The 14,103-nt window shown below is 38.7% G+C and overlaps 1 long non-coding RNA gene across 1 annotated transcript; it reads right to left on the bottom strand.

The window, feature by feature from the left end:
* Positions 1–5,489: 5,489 nt before the first annotated feature.
* On the bottom strand, positions 5,490–10,381 carry LOC122143033. The gene is made up of 3 exons (XR_006158931.1): positions 10,143–10,381; positions 6,217–6,305; positions 5,490–5,996 (listed from the first exon to the last, which is right to left on the bottom strand). It is a non-coding gene; the product is annotated as an uncharacterized LOC122143033 (long non-coding RNA).
* Positions 10,382–14,103: the final 3,722 nt, after the last annotated feature.

The raw sequence follows: 14,103 nt of genomic DNA, 5'->3' as shown, positions 1-14,103 counted from the left end.
TAAAAATGTTGAATCTTCCGTAATGAGAAATAAACATGTTGGCCCTCGGGAGCCTCGACATTCCTGGCATATTGATGAGATACAGTACAAGGTGTTAACCTTCAAGTAAAGTTTTGTTAAGAATTTCACATTACCGTCATACACAAGCGTCCCTCATGTACTACTACTAAAGAAAAAAAGCCAGAGCGGCGTAATTGGCCACTTATCTGTTTCCAAGACCTGCCCAATCCCGCGTAGAGATTAATTTACTACAGCATTGTAGTACTGTGCTCGATACAATGTGCCCAAGTGACCTCCATTACTGCTCCACCTGCTCAGCATCCTCTGTCAATTGCATCTTCAGAAGCCAGTTCCTCTGATAATCGTTGGAGTGACCAGATTAATAATTTCAGCATAATACCATGTAAATTTTGACCCGGTGTACAATACAAAAACAGCAAACTTAAATCTCAGACTCACTGTAAATTGAACAGGGAACCCCAGTCATATCTAGGGGGGGAGACCAGAATATTGTGGAGATTTTGGGGTGGGCACGGTTTACAAACCCGTTATTTTTTGAAGAAGATTTTTATATGATTATATAAAAATATAACAATACTAAAAAGTCCTAAAATCAAACTTCACTGAACAACTGCATACAGCAGCTACACCAGGACAACCACCAATACAATGCATGAGAATTTTTTTTTATTTATTTATTATTTTTTATATATATATTTAAATAAAGAACATTGTAAATCACTCACTAAATCCACCACTCACATTTGTCACAGAAAGTCTTAAAAATCTAGTTTTGACTGTTGTTTTGGTGTCCTGAAGTCCTCTTCATCATCATTTGCCATCAGTTCTATATGGGGACAGACATCACAGAAAAAGCAGCATCTGTACATCAACGTACATCCATTCTACTCGGATTGAGCCTGAAAAAGGGAATAATCATCCAACTTCAAGGACATAGTGTAGTTCCTATCATCCAGAATAACCTGCTTTGACATGCAGTTAAAATGTGTCTTTTTATGAGGTGGAGACTGAAGCAATAAATAATAGTCCCCAAGGTTCTTAATTAAAATGATGATCCTAACCTTGAATATGGTTATGAACTGCTGTAATGTTAATGGTTTAGACAGCACTTACAAGCACTTTCTATATTTGCTGGCATGGGGGGTGGGGATTGTTCTGTAAAATGTGAAAAGCTTTAAAAAAATATTTTTGAGGTACGTTAATAAATATGTTATGTAGATTAAAACTCTGCACATTTAAGGCTTTTCTGAAGAGGCACATCATGGGTGCCATAGCTTTCACAGTGTTCACAGAGTTAACATTTATCCTGGACATTTGTTCGCTACATGCTTTCCCTATCCAGTCAATCTCATCCAGTTTTATTTTTAATGAAGCACAGGCCTTCAGAGAAAAAATTTTTTAAGATCACATAAATTAAGTCCACTGTGTCCAAACTTTTGTGATATCATTCAGGGTTGTGCAGCATTCAGAATTAAAACTGAACAGAATGCCTTTTTAATTCCAATCCTGTTCCTTTTGAAATAAGGCAGTATTTCAGAATTTAAAGAAAGAAAGTATAGAATGCAAAGAAATCACCACAGCTGATAGGTTTTATTTATTATTTTTTTTAATGTAGATATAAAAATGTAATATAACCTGCAAAATATGAATAATCCTTCAAACAGTAAAACCCACCAATTGTCAATATGATTTAATTCCATCATGTTTTTTAAAGCAAATTGTAGATAGCATAGGCCTGATCTTCTGTCTTTATCAATATCTGTCTGAGTACCGGTACGGTCCCTGACTGCCTAAAACATGCTTCCGTCACTCCCTTTTGAAAGAAACCCTATCTTGATGTTTCTGTACTAAGTCATTTTTTCATATTTCTAATCTCCTGTTTATTTAAAAAAAAAAAAAAAAAAAAGAAATTAGAAAAGGTTGTTCTCACTCAGCTACAGTCTTTTTCAAATTCATTATACAAAACTTTTCAGTCAGGTTATAGAAAATTACATAGTACTGAATCTGTTTTACTGAAAGTTACAAATAATATTATGTGTGGCTACCGATAACGGGAATGCTGTTGCCCTTAGTTCAGCATTTGATATGGATGATCACAAAATTTTTATTTCTCGATTATGTAGGCATTCAGGGTACCGTTTTAAAATGGTTTCAGTCATATTTAACCAACAGCAAGTTCTCTGTGTTTATTGGAAAACATACTTCTTCAGTAGCACATCTTTCCCGTGGTGTTCTTCAGGGATCAATCCTTGCTCCAACACTTTTCTCTTTATACATGCTGTCATATGGATCCATGTTTTCCAAACATGGAGTATCGTTTCATTTATATGCTGATGACACCCAATTGTACCTCCCACTTAAAAATCGTAAAGATTTGTGTTTCCTACTGAGGTTCTGCTTGCACGCTTACGGGACCTGAAATCATGGCTTTCACACAAAAAATTTGGCCTTGAATGAGAAAAAAAAAACCTGAAGTTGTATTGTTTGGACCAAGTGATTTTATGACTGTGGTGAATCTGGATCTAAGCTTTTTAAGTTCTCATGTTACTCAGTGTGTGAAAAACCTTGGTGTTTTATATGACTGAGGACTTTGTTTCGATAAACAGATTTCTGTAATTCTGTTTTCTTTAATTCTGTGGTCAAATCATGCTTCTTTCATTTACGCCGCCTTGCAAAAGTTAAAACATTTCTCTACTTGAAGAACTTTGAAACAGTTATTTATAGGTTTATCACCACACGTTTTGACTATTGCAATTCACTTTATTATGGACTTAATAGTGCATCTATTAGCGTGTCTACAATTTGTTCAGTGGACGCTGCAGCTTAGTCTCGGTAGTTGAAAATTTTATTACTCCTATTACTCCTATAATGCATTAATCCTATTTTAATGTCTCTGCACTGGTCACCGATTAAATTTAGAATAGAGTTCATTTAATTAAAATTGTAGTCTTTGTTTATAAATCTTTACATGGCTAGGTCCCTTAGGTCTGGGGATCTTTCATTACTCTCTGTTTGCAGATCTAGGCTAAAACATAGAGGGGACCGAGCTTTTGCGATAGTAGGCCCTATATGGAACAGCTTAGTGTTGTCAATTCAAATGGTATCATCTCTCTCTTTTTTTAATCTAAGCTTAATTCTTATTTATTATCTGTTGCGTTTAAGAACAAATGAATTTTGCCATGTGTATTTTACATTGCTGATTGTAGTTTCTATTTTATATATTGTTTCTAATGTTCTGTACAGCACTTTGGTCAACCTTTGGGTTGTTTTAAATGTGCTTTATAAATAAAATAATAATAATAATAATATGAAACCATAGTATTTAAACGCTAGCTTTTTGATACACCGATAGCAATAGTTACACATTCTGATACTGATTTAATTATTTTTTTCACTTCCAGTTTTCTAAACATCTCAGGAGTTTTCCATTCCAAACAAGCGCCTGAGCCATTCCTGCACAGCCATGACAATGTCTCTCTAATAGCATTCTCTGCGTGCTGTTGTTATTGCTGCCCCCCTCATCAATCTCAAAAATTCAAAAACTGTGAGAGGCCTTTTCAGTGACTAATAAAGTTCATTTCCACATAAATCAATCTTCAATCTCTAGTGCCATACAATCCTAAAAATAAAGGTGCTTCACGATGCCATGGAAGAACCTTTTTGTCTAAATGGTTCCATAAAGAACTTTTAACATTTGAAGAACCTGTTTGACAAAAGGTTATTTGTGGTGAAAGAAAGGTGCTTCAGATTATAAAAAGGTAAGAAGGAGATGGTTCTTTAAAGAACCTTTGACTGAATGGTTCTTTGTGGAACCAAAAATGGTTCTTCTATGGCATCACTGTGAAGAATCTTTTGAAGCACCTTTATTTTTAGAGTGTAGTAAATGAAACACATTACTGAACTCGGGGTGAGACTCATCTGTGACAGCTAGCGTGAAAAGAAACAGCTGCATCCTCCCACATCTCTACATGTAAGTGTCCCCTCTAAATACAAAGTCAGTGATGCCCCTCTGTCTGTGTGGAGGCAGATTTATGCTGTGATTACTGGACTCTCAATGTAAATGGAGGGTACGGGTGGGAGGAGTTCATGACGTGGGAGGGAAAGTTGGTTTTGCTCCAACCATCACATGTTAACTAAAACACACGTCTGTTGGTGTTAGCATGTGTGCCGGAGGTTTGGAAGATCAGACTCTGTCTCCATCCAGTGGAGGTTTCATGTCAATCTTAGATAGATAGTTAGATAGACAGATAGATAGATAGATAGATAGATAGATAGATCAGATGATCATGTTCTCATGATTTGAGAATGAATCAAAGTTCATCTTGTACTTCAGAACATCTGATTGTCTGCACAAAGTTTTACATGGTTGGTGCCATAGATTAGGATTAGTGAACTAATAATAGTACAGAATCTGAAAATGTTTACAATGGGAATTTACAAGGTAATCTGACTCTTTTATTATATGTGAAACTATACTAAAATATGCAATACTTACGTTTGGCCAAAAGACATGCTTCATTTAAAATAGACCACCTATGTTTCTTTGGCACCCAAAAACGATGAAATTACGCACTTTCCTTGTCAAGAACTAATTCAGAAATTGTCAACATCTTTTACTTCAGACATTAATAAGTAAGTAATCAATGTAATCAACTAAAAAAGTAATCAACTCTTTGTCCATAACTCTCAATTGGCACTTTTCCACTGCATGGTACGGCGTTGTACAACTTGGTACGGTTCACTTTTGGGTGGGGGGGGGTTCCACTGGGTACAGTACCTGTTACTTTTTAGTACCACTTTGGTTGAGGTTCCAAGTAAACCGTACCATTACCAAAATGTGACGTCTAAACTCTGCTGAACATTGATTGGCCGGAGAGAATCGTCACTATCTGCATCACTGAACTTGTGACACAAACACAAAAGAACCGCTAGATTTAAATCACCACAGCCAGCGAAGGATCAAACGCAACTGTTTTGAGCAAGCGCACCTTTTTTAACAACCAAAAAATTTTGTTGTCTTTTGCGGAAGTACAGACGTTACTCTCGTTGATAGCAGAGGAGCAGATCCAGCGAGAATGATGTGAATGATCCTGCCCACTCTAAAGCGATACTACACTACAGTGGAAATGCAAGCCGAGGCGTACCGTACTGAGATTTGCCGAGTCGTACCATGCAGTGGAAAAGCACCTTAATGGCACTTTTTCTGAGCAGCTTTCCAAGCATCTCGTGTTTGATCCCGTTTGCCTGTGGGAGGAAACTTTGGAATGGCAGTGTGAGGGACCTCTGGGACCAGCAGAGCTGTGAAATGGGCATCCTGGGACTTTCAAGTCAGGACCTCTCTGGAGCCTCAGCAGTGTTCTGAGCAGCAGTGACAGGAAACTTAATGGCAGCCTTAACGGGGATTTCTGGAGTAGCCTGACAAGATCTCTGAACCCAGGCAGCTGGGAAGGGAGCTGTGGCCATGTCCTGAAACCTCTCATGCATTCGTGACACAGATTTCTGGGATCCGGATGCCAGTGGCAGGAACCTCTGGGGCGGCAGTGAAAGGGGCTTGTAGGGACCTTGACAGGGACTCCATTATTAAAAATATGATTAGAAGGAAGCAATACCCAATTAATCTAACTTAACAAAAACTAAACTAACTATTTACATTACATATCCCTAGGCAAGTAATTCCGCAAGACGCTAAAACTACCACCTCAAGCCAAACTGCCAGACGCAACAAAGACCTGCCAGCCCTGCAAAATGCTAAGGCTGGAGGGATGGAGCAGCTAGCTTAACTAACCCAAAACTAAACTATTTACAATATGTACACATCCTTAGGCAAGTAGTTCTGCAAGACGCTAAAACTACCACCTCAAGCCAGTGTGACCTGCCACCCCCACAAGACACTTAGGGTGGAGGGATGGAGGGGCCACCCTTGTCACCCCATCAGATGAAAAGCTGACCCTTTTCTCCATGACCTACAGGGGGACCTGAACAAAATAGAAATTAGACAAATTAGACAATCATACTTCATTAAGGTATTAAAAATACAACTTGCCATCTCTGCAGATTGACTAAATGACAGTTATTGAAAAGACAGGTATTGAAAGATAACGTAAGGAAGCTGATGTCCATATTCAGATACTCAAACCAAACAAACAAAAAGCCCAAAAATAATGGCAACATATCTTCAAAATCATTTTAGCTTACCTTGAACCAGTAATGAAAGAGCATCTCCTCCAGATGAAACCTCTGCTCTGGGTCGCTCTTCAGACACACTCGTATAAAACAGCAGCATTCTGTGCAAATGATGGAGAGAAGTCTGATTATCACCTTCAACATTATACAGTACATGCTCTTTAAGCTGTAAAACTGCAAGAGATTCCTCCATTATCCACAACAACATACAAACCCGATTCCAAAAAAGTTGGGACACTGTACAAATTGTGAGTAAAAAAGGAATGGAATAATTTACAAATCTCATAAACTTATATTTTATTCACAACAGAATATAGATAACATATCAAATGTTGACATTTTGAAATGTCATGCCCAAATATTGGCTCATTTGGATTTTCATGAGAGCTACACATTCCAAAAAAGTTGGGACAGGTAGCAATAAAGAGGCCGGAAAAGTTAAAATGTACATATAAGGAACAGCTGGAGGACCAATTTGCTACTTATTAGCTCAATTGGCAACATGATTGGGTATAAAAAGAGCCTCTCAGAGTGTCAGTGTCTCTCAGAAGTCAAGATGGGCAGAGGATCACCAATTCCCCCAATGCTGCGGCGAAAAAATAGTGGAGCAATATCAAAAAGGAGTTTCTCAGAGAAAAATCTGCAAAGAGTTTGAAGTTATCATCATCTACAGTGCATAATATCATCCAAAGATTCAGAGAATCTGGAACAATCTCTGTGCGTAAGGGTCAAGGCCGGAAAACCATACTGGATGCCCGTGATCTTCGAGCTTAGATGGCACTGCATCACATACAGGAATGCTGCTGTAATGGAAATCACAACATGGGCTCAGGAATACTTCCAGAAAACATTGTCGGTGAACACAATCCACCGTGCCATTCACTGTTGCAGGCTAAAACTCTATAGGTCAAAAAAGAAGCCATATCTAAACATGATCCAGAAGCGCAGGCGTTTTTCTCTGGGCCAAGGCTCATTTAAAATGGACTGTGGCAAAGTGGAAAACTGTTCTGTGGACGAATCAAAATTTGAAGTTCTTTTTGGAAAACTGGGACGCCATGTCATCTGGACCAAAGAGGACAAGGACAACCCAAGTTGTTATCAGCGCTCAGTTCAGAAGCCTGCATCTCTGATGGTATGGGGTTGCATGAGTGAGTGTGGCATGGCAGCTTACACATCTGGAAAGGCACCATCAATGCTGAAAGAAAAATCAAACCAATACAAAAACACAAGCTCCCATCCAGACGTCGTCTCTTTCAGGGAAGACCTTGCATTTTCCAACATGACAATGCCAGACCACATACTGCATCAATTACAACGTCATGGCTGCGTAGAAGAAGGATCCAGGTACTGAAATGGCCAGCCTGCAGTCCAGATCTTTCACCCATAGAAAACATTTATAAATCATAAAGAGGAAGATGCGACAAAGAAGACCTAAGACAGTTGAACAACTAGAAGCCTGTATTAGACAAGAATGGGACAACATTCCTATTCCTAAACTTGAGCGACTTGTCTCCTCAGTCCCCAGACATTTGCAGACTGTTATAAAAAGAAGAGGGGGTGCCACACAGTGGCCTTGTCCCAACTTTTTTGAGATGTGTTGATGCCATGAAATTTAAAATCAACTTATTTTTCCCTTAAAATTATACATTTTCTCAGTTTAAACATTTGATATGTCATCTATGTTGTATTCTGAATAAAATATTAAATTTTAAACTTCCACATCATTGCATTCTGTTTTTATGCACAATTTGTACAGTGTCCCAACTTTTTTGGAATCGGGTTTGTTTTTTATAAAAGTTTTTTTTTTTTTACTGTTTTGAAAATTGCAATTGTCTTTCTTTGTTATAATGAAGTTCTCACCATTTGAGAAGCCTGGGTGGAACCACACATTGAGAATGGCATTGTTAATATTTTGCTCTGTCCCGCCTGACACATGGTCACTACAAATGCTCAAATACATATCACTGTAGGCAGGCACGTGCACACATAGACATCAAAGGGGGCTGGAGCACCTGCCCTTTTTCTTCCTCGAGAGAAAGTGTCCTTTTTCTGGGGAGTGATTTTTTTTTTTTTTTGTTTTGAATAAATGAATATATGTATATATGTGCTTGTGTGTGTGTGTTTCTGTTTGCGCACAGCTTTCCCTGTCAAACTAATAAAAAAAATCTAAATATCAGGTCGAGTTAGGAAATGTTCCGATGCCTTTCTCCCTCCCTCTCCATCTGCAGCACAGCAGTGTAGCACACATTGATTGGCACAAGCACATCACAGAGCAAAGAGCCACAAAAGTAAACCCCCTCCCTCCCTTTCCAGTGTGTTTGTCTTGGTGTGGAGGTGAGTGATGATGAACAAAAGACTAAGGTAACTGTGCCTCGAATTTACAGCTAATGATCCAAAAGACAAATAAATCGAAGGCAATTATAGTTAATTTGTCTCGCTAACATCCATGGCTCATGAGAGCTATGATGTAAGTTAGGCAATAGGAAGTCTAGTAGGTTAGACCAGTGCACATTCTTTTACTGCATTATTCAGTTTATTAAAATGCATTTAGAATAATCACAAAATTCAAGATATTGGGCCAGAAGTGTGTGTATATATGCGCATATAGTTTATCAGTATCACACGAAGACAGACGTTTTTTCTAAAAAGCAGCATGGTTACAAATGTGCTATTGATTTTATAAAGCAGTTCAATAAACAAGAATTTAATATTAAGGATACTTACATTTTAGACACAATATTGACTGTTTTTGCTCTATTTTGCCAACAAATATAATCCCGATTTGCATCTCTGAGCAACATGACAGTGTTTTTCGTTCCTGAATGAATCAGCTGTTTTAAATGATTTGGTTCAATCGCAAGGACTCATTTATTAACAGTTACTTGCTGCCACCTACTGACAGTTTTAATTTCACTTTTAAAGTATATTTTCATTAAAAAAATAAATAAATAAATAAACCATTTCAAATATGAGTATTCAAAGTTTTATGTTTAAAATATCAAAAAATTTTTTTTTAAGTATTAATGCATTTGTAACTGCTGGTTAAATGCATTCATGTCCTGCATTAATCAGTGTAAATGCATCACTGTAAAATGCCCCAGCTTCTGTGTTTTCCTCTGCATTGATTATTTCTAACTGACTAATTCAATTTAAGAATTTGACTGAAAAGATGGTGCACACTTTAGAATGGCTTTTAGAAATGTAAAAAATGCCAAAAAATGTAAAAAATCAATTTAAACTTATTGGAAAAGATTACTTTCTATCAATGCCGTGAATATGAAGAATATCAAAAACTTAGAAGTCAGCTGTCCCATGGTAGTCCATAACATATCAGCATAATGCATTGAGCAAAATATAATCTAATTATCGATAAAATACCAGAAAATATTGAGGTATATTTTTTGGCAATATCGCACACCCCTAATATATTTAACGTTTGATTAAGAACAAAATAAAATAAATATGAGAAGTGCCCTATTTTTGCACTTGAGCCCCTGCCCCTCAAAATGTGTGTGCACGTCCCTGACTGTAGGTGATGTAGGATGAGCTTTTCAGGAGGTCTCCAAGAACAAAAATCTAGCAATTTGACTATCAGGCATCATGATGGAAGACACCCCCCAAAGCATATTTATATTAATTGAGAAATATATGGAATATTTGTCTTTTAAAAATTACGGTAATTTGTTGCCCTTACAGGGCTATTTAATTGAACAGCTAAGAAAAGCCAAATGGTGATTTAGAATGATGAAAAAGCTAAAAGAAATGTTTCATCTACACTAAAATATACACTTTCTTTTATGCACATACACCTATAATAATTGTAAGAAGAGTGTATGTATTATATTTTTATTTATGATAATAATATCAACCTCAATCCTCAATATTCCAATAACAGATCAAACTCCCTAACCATCTTAGCAGATGTGATGTACTCGCACCTGCTGATGGACTGACTGGACCGTCCTGATCCCGAGGCTGGTCGTCCTCCATCTGCTGGTCCTCGGCAGTGGGCGGGACATCAGGAACACTGGATGGAGGCTCCTGATGATCACTGTCCTCTACAGCAGTGGTTCCCAACCACGTTCCTGGAGGCCCCCCAACACTGCAGGTTTTCCATGTCTCCTTAATCAAACACACCTGATTCAGATCATCAGCTCATTAGTAGAGACTCCAAGACCTGAAATAGGTGTGTCAGACAAAGGAGAGATGCAAAATATGCAGTGTTGGGGGCCTCCATGAACGAGGCTGGGAACCACTGCTCTACATTACTGACACCAAGATGATGTACCTGACGCTTTGTTTACGTATCTGAAATTATCTAAACAACAAAAGACTATGATTTGAGGTTTGATTTACTTGTCATATGGTGCATAGCATCTTGATGTAACAGATGTGATAACAGAAAATTTAAAGCTGTGTTTACGTATCTGAAATTATCTGATTTAATGTAAACTCTGTCTAAAAATGGTACCTAGCTAAAAAAAACTTGTATTTCCGTCTTCTGATGTCTGTCTTGAAATGCAGGGATGTTTCCCAGCTAACAGGGAATGTTCAACTGTAGATAACATTGTGGCAAAGTTCTCAAAATACTGGACAAACATTATTCAAGAAAGGTTAATAGAATGTTAAAAGTTATGAGCTCTTTAACAATGTTCCCAAAATATTAGCAAAAAATACTATTTATACGTCGTCCATGGAAAATGTGTCTGAAACGTTTTGGTTGCATGTGCGAGTATCATTTTTAAAATGTAACTACTCTTTCAAAATCTCTCCTGAATCGAATCGAACACCTATGAATCGTGAATCGAATCGATTCGCTGGCTACTCGGAGATCCACAAGCCTATCGCAACAAGCACCTTTCGGTCCATAAATGAATCGTTTTGGTGAACTCATCTAAACGATTTCTAACACTCTGAATCAAATCCCCACCTATCATTTTGTTCCTCCAAAGAATTTAGCTGGGAACACCTTAAAAATCGCATGTCGAGTCTACTCGATGTTGCCCGATTCAAAACCCGTCCATTATTCACATTAAAAATGTTTAATTGGATCTAGATAACAAAACGAACACACACACGTCGTATTTTGATGTTTTGGACCTGTTTGTGCAATAATTACTCAAATGTATTTTATAAACCTCCGAATGACTAGTCTCAGGCACGCTGAGGACAGCTAAAGCTCGCAGCCGTATATTTTGGGGTCCTTCAGAGTCAGACTGCTGCTTTCTCTGGACGGCATCTTCGTCACAATGGCGGATTACGATAAACTACGATGACCGGGATCGGGCTTACGGGAGCTTCGGCGGGGGAAGAGCGGTAAGGAAGCCCGCGTGAGAGGAGCGGTGAAGTGAGCGCGTGTGTGAGCGCGTGTGTGAGCGCAGGTTCAACGCGGCAGGTTCGCGGGCGGAAGATCGAGCGGGAGGGTGTAGGCCACGCAGCAGCGGCGCGCTCCCCCGCTTTGATGAATGAAGGCCGGGCGCGAAGCTCGCACCACCAGGGGCTTCATGTCTCACGGCCCGACCTCCGCATTTCAGTGCCCGCAGACGTTTATGATGTTAAAACATCCGCGCCCGCTGATCTCTGCTGGAATGTAGTTACTTGGTGTCAGGAGTGTTTTTGGATGATCAGCTTGTTAACACTGGGCCTCGATCAGGGCTCTGACTGTCCTTCAGCCCCATTGCATTGCTGCTCATGATGGGACATCGTTCTCATAACACAGAAATACTGCGGTACTTCACTCTCTGGACGTGCTAGTGTCGTAGAAAATGTCATGCACATGAAAATGATCACGTCTGTGTACATTAATGTTTAGCCTCCGCTCGCGCTCTTCTCGGATCAGCAGCATAGAAGCCTATATCTGCGATGATAAACGGAGTTTATTGTAAACGGAGTTTATTCCCTGACCATAATGCATTACTGCTAATGAGAAAAACCACGCACCACTGCTGTTCTGAAGTGTGTAATGAGGGAATACTCTTATGCTCACAATGCTGCATTCATTTACAGTAAAAACAGCAATATTGTGAAATTTTATTGCAGTTTTAAATAACTGTTTTCTATTGTAATATATGTTTGCTGCTCGAGAAATATTTCTGATCATTATTTCAGGTTTCTTTGATGAATAGCATGTTCAAATGAACAGTATTGAAGCATTATAAATGTCTTTGCTCCACATTTGATCAGTTTAATGCATTCTTGCATTTTTTTTAAAGTGTTTTCCAAAAAATGAAAATAAAAAGGACTAAACCAAACCTTTTGAACGAGTGTGTAATGTCACAGAAACTTTTTTCTGCTTATTACTTTAGTGAAAACAGCGATGCACTAGTATTTCAAAATACTGAGTCGTGCAATCTATTTTTTAAAACTAAATAAGACTTTTGTTCGCAGGGATGCGTTTAAAATTGATCAGAAGTGACAGTACAGACATTTATGATGTTGCATAAGATTTCTTTTAAATAAATGCTGTTTTCTTTTGAACTTTCTATTCATCATAGAATTCAGAAGAACTGTGTCTCGTGCATTATGTTACCTGACAAGGCTGTTGAGTTTTGAGCATGAATCAGTGAATCGGCAGCAGTCACAATAAGAGTCTGCGCTAGCTTCACCCCTCGGCAGAAAACGAGCAGAACAGCTGTTTATTAATCACTGCATACTAACTGTCGGCAGAGCAGGCCGTTGACCTCTGCATTATGAAGGGCCTTACCTTATAGGTGATGGTGTAGGTTTGCATCTTGCTTGTTTTTTAGCCCATAAATATTAATGGACTCATTCTAATATACTCATTAAATCATAAATTGTTGGTAGGTTATCAATGCACAAATCAACACACTTTCAACATTTAAGAAGAAACAATTAAAAATGAGAAGCTTTCTAAAGCAGTGCGCTGTCATGGCTGTAGCTCACGCACACACAATCATAGCAGACATAGACGTTCAGTGACACAGACTTTCACTGTGTTTGAAGCTTCGCCGCTAATAGAGAAACTAAACAAAGACAGAGGTAGGAATTCATACATAAAAGATCTCTCTTTCTCTCTCTCTCTGGCCCGTAAATGAACACAGACTCGAAATATTGCACTTTTCTGTGAACAGACTGGAGACCCGCTACTGCTAAACTTCAGGCTTACGGCTGTTTTCAGAAAGCCAGTGCTTTTATTCACAGTGGAGACGGCGCGCACGCACACACACACACGGTTGCCAGGTTGAGAAAAAGTAGTTACACACTTGACAGATTTCTGTATTGCTTCAAGTGTGGAGCTCTGAATGGGGGATTACGTGTCTTGATAATCAGGCAAACCCTACAGCCCTATCATCAGTGTATCAGTGGTCCATGGTATTTCCATCTGGTCACCACCGCCACAGCACGTGGATGTCAGTTTTGATGTCACGTGGGTTTTTTGGGGGTTGATGATGAATGTTTCTGGGCAGTTGCAGTCATGGTATCATTGCTGTGGACAGCCCAGGTCTGAAAACACCAGAGATGTCATGCCTCCGCCTGACACCAGAGGAATGTCCCAGTACAACTGGATCCCAGCACAAGATTTGCTTTGCATGGGATTTGATCTACTATTACAGAAGACAGAAAATAAATTTAGAAGGTGCTTTCTGTAATATTTCTGTCCAAGGTACTTTTTGCAACGGTTCAGTAGCTGCTGCCATTTTTCACTTCTGGTTATCACACTTTGTTACCAGAGGTAGAGTAATGTGGTGGGCCAAGTCAATATGATATTTGGTAATTTTAAGAATATTGGCATCCGCTCATAACCGGCCAGTTGTGCAGACTACAGAATGATTGCACATCCTCGTGCCAGTTTCAAAAATACACAGACAGCCCTTGTCAACATATGAACCGTTTCATTTTTGCAAAAAACAGATATCTCCGTTTTTTAACAATTCTCTC

This window comes from Cyprinus carpio, unplaced genomic scaffold (genome assembly GCF_018340385.1).
Source record: "Cyprinus carpio isolate SPL01 unplaced genomic scaffold, ASM1834038v1 S000000620, whole genome shotgun sequence".
Taxonomy (NCBI): domain Eukaryota; kingdom Metazoa; phylum Chordata; class Actinopteri; order Cypriniformes; family Cyprinidae; genus Cyprinus; species Cyprinus carpio.
This window is presented reverse-complemented; position numbering and strand designations above follow the sequence as displayed.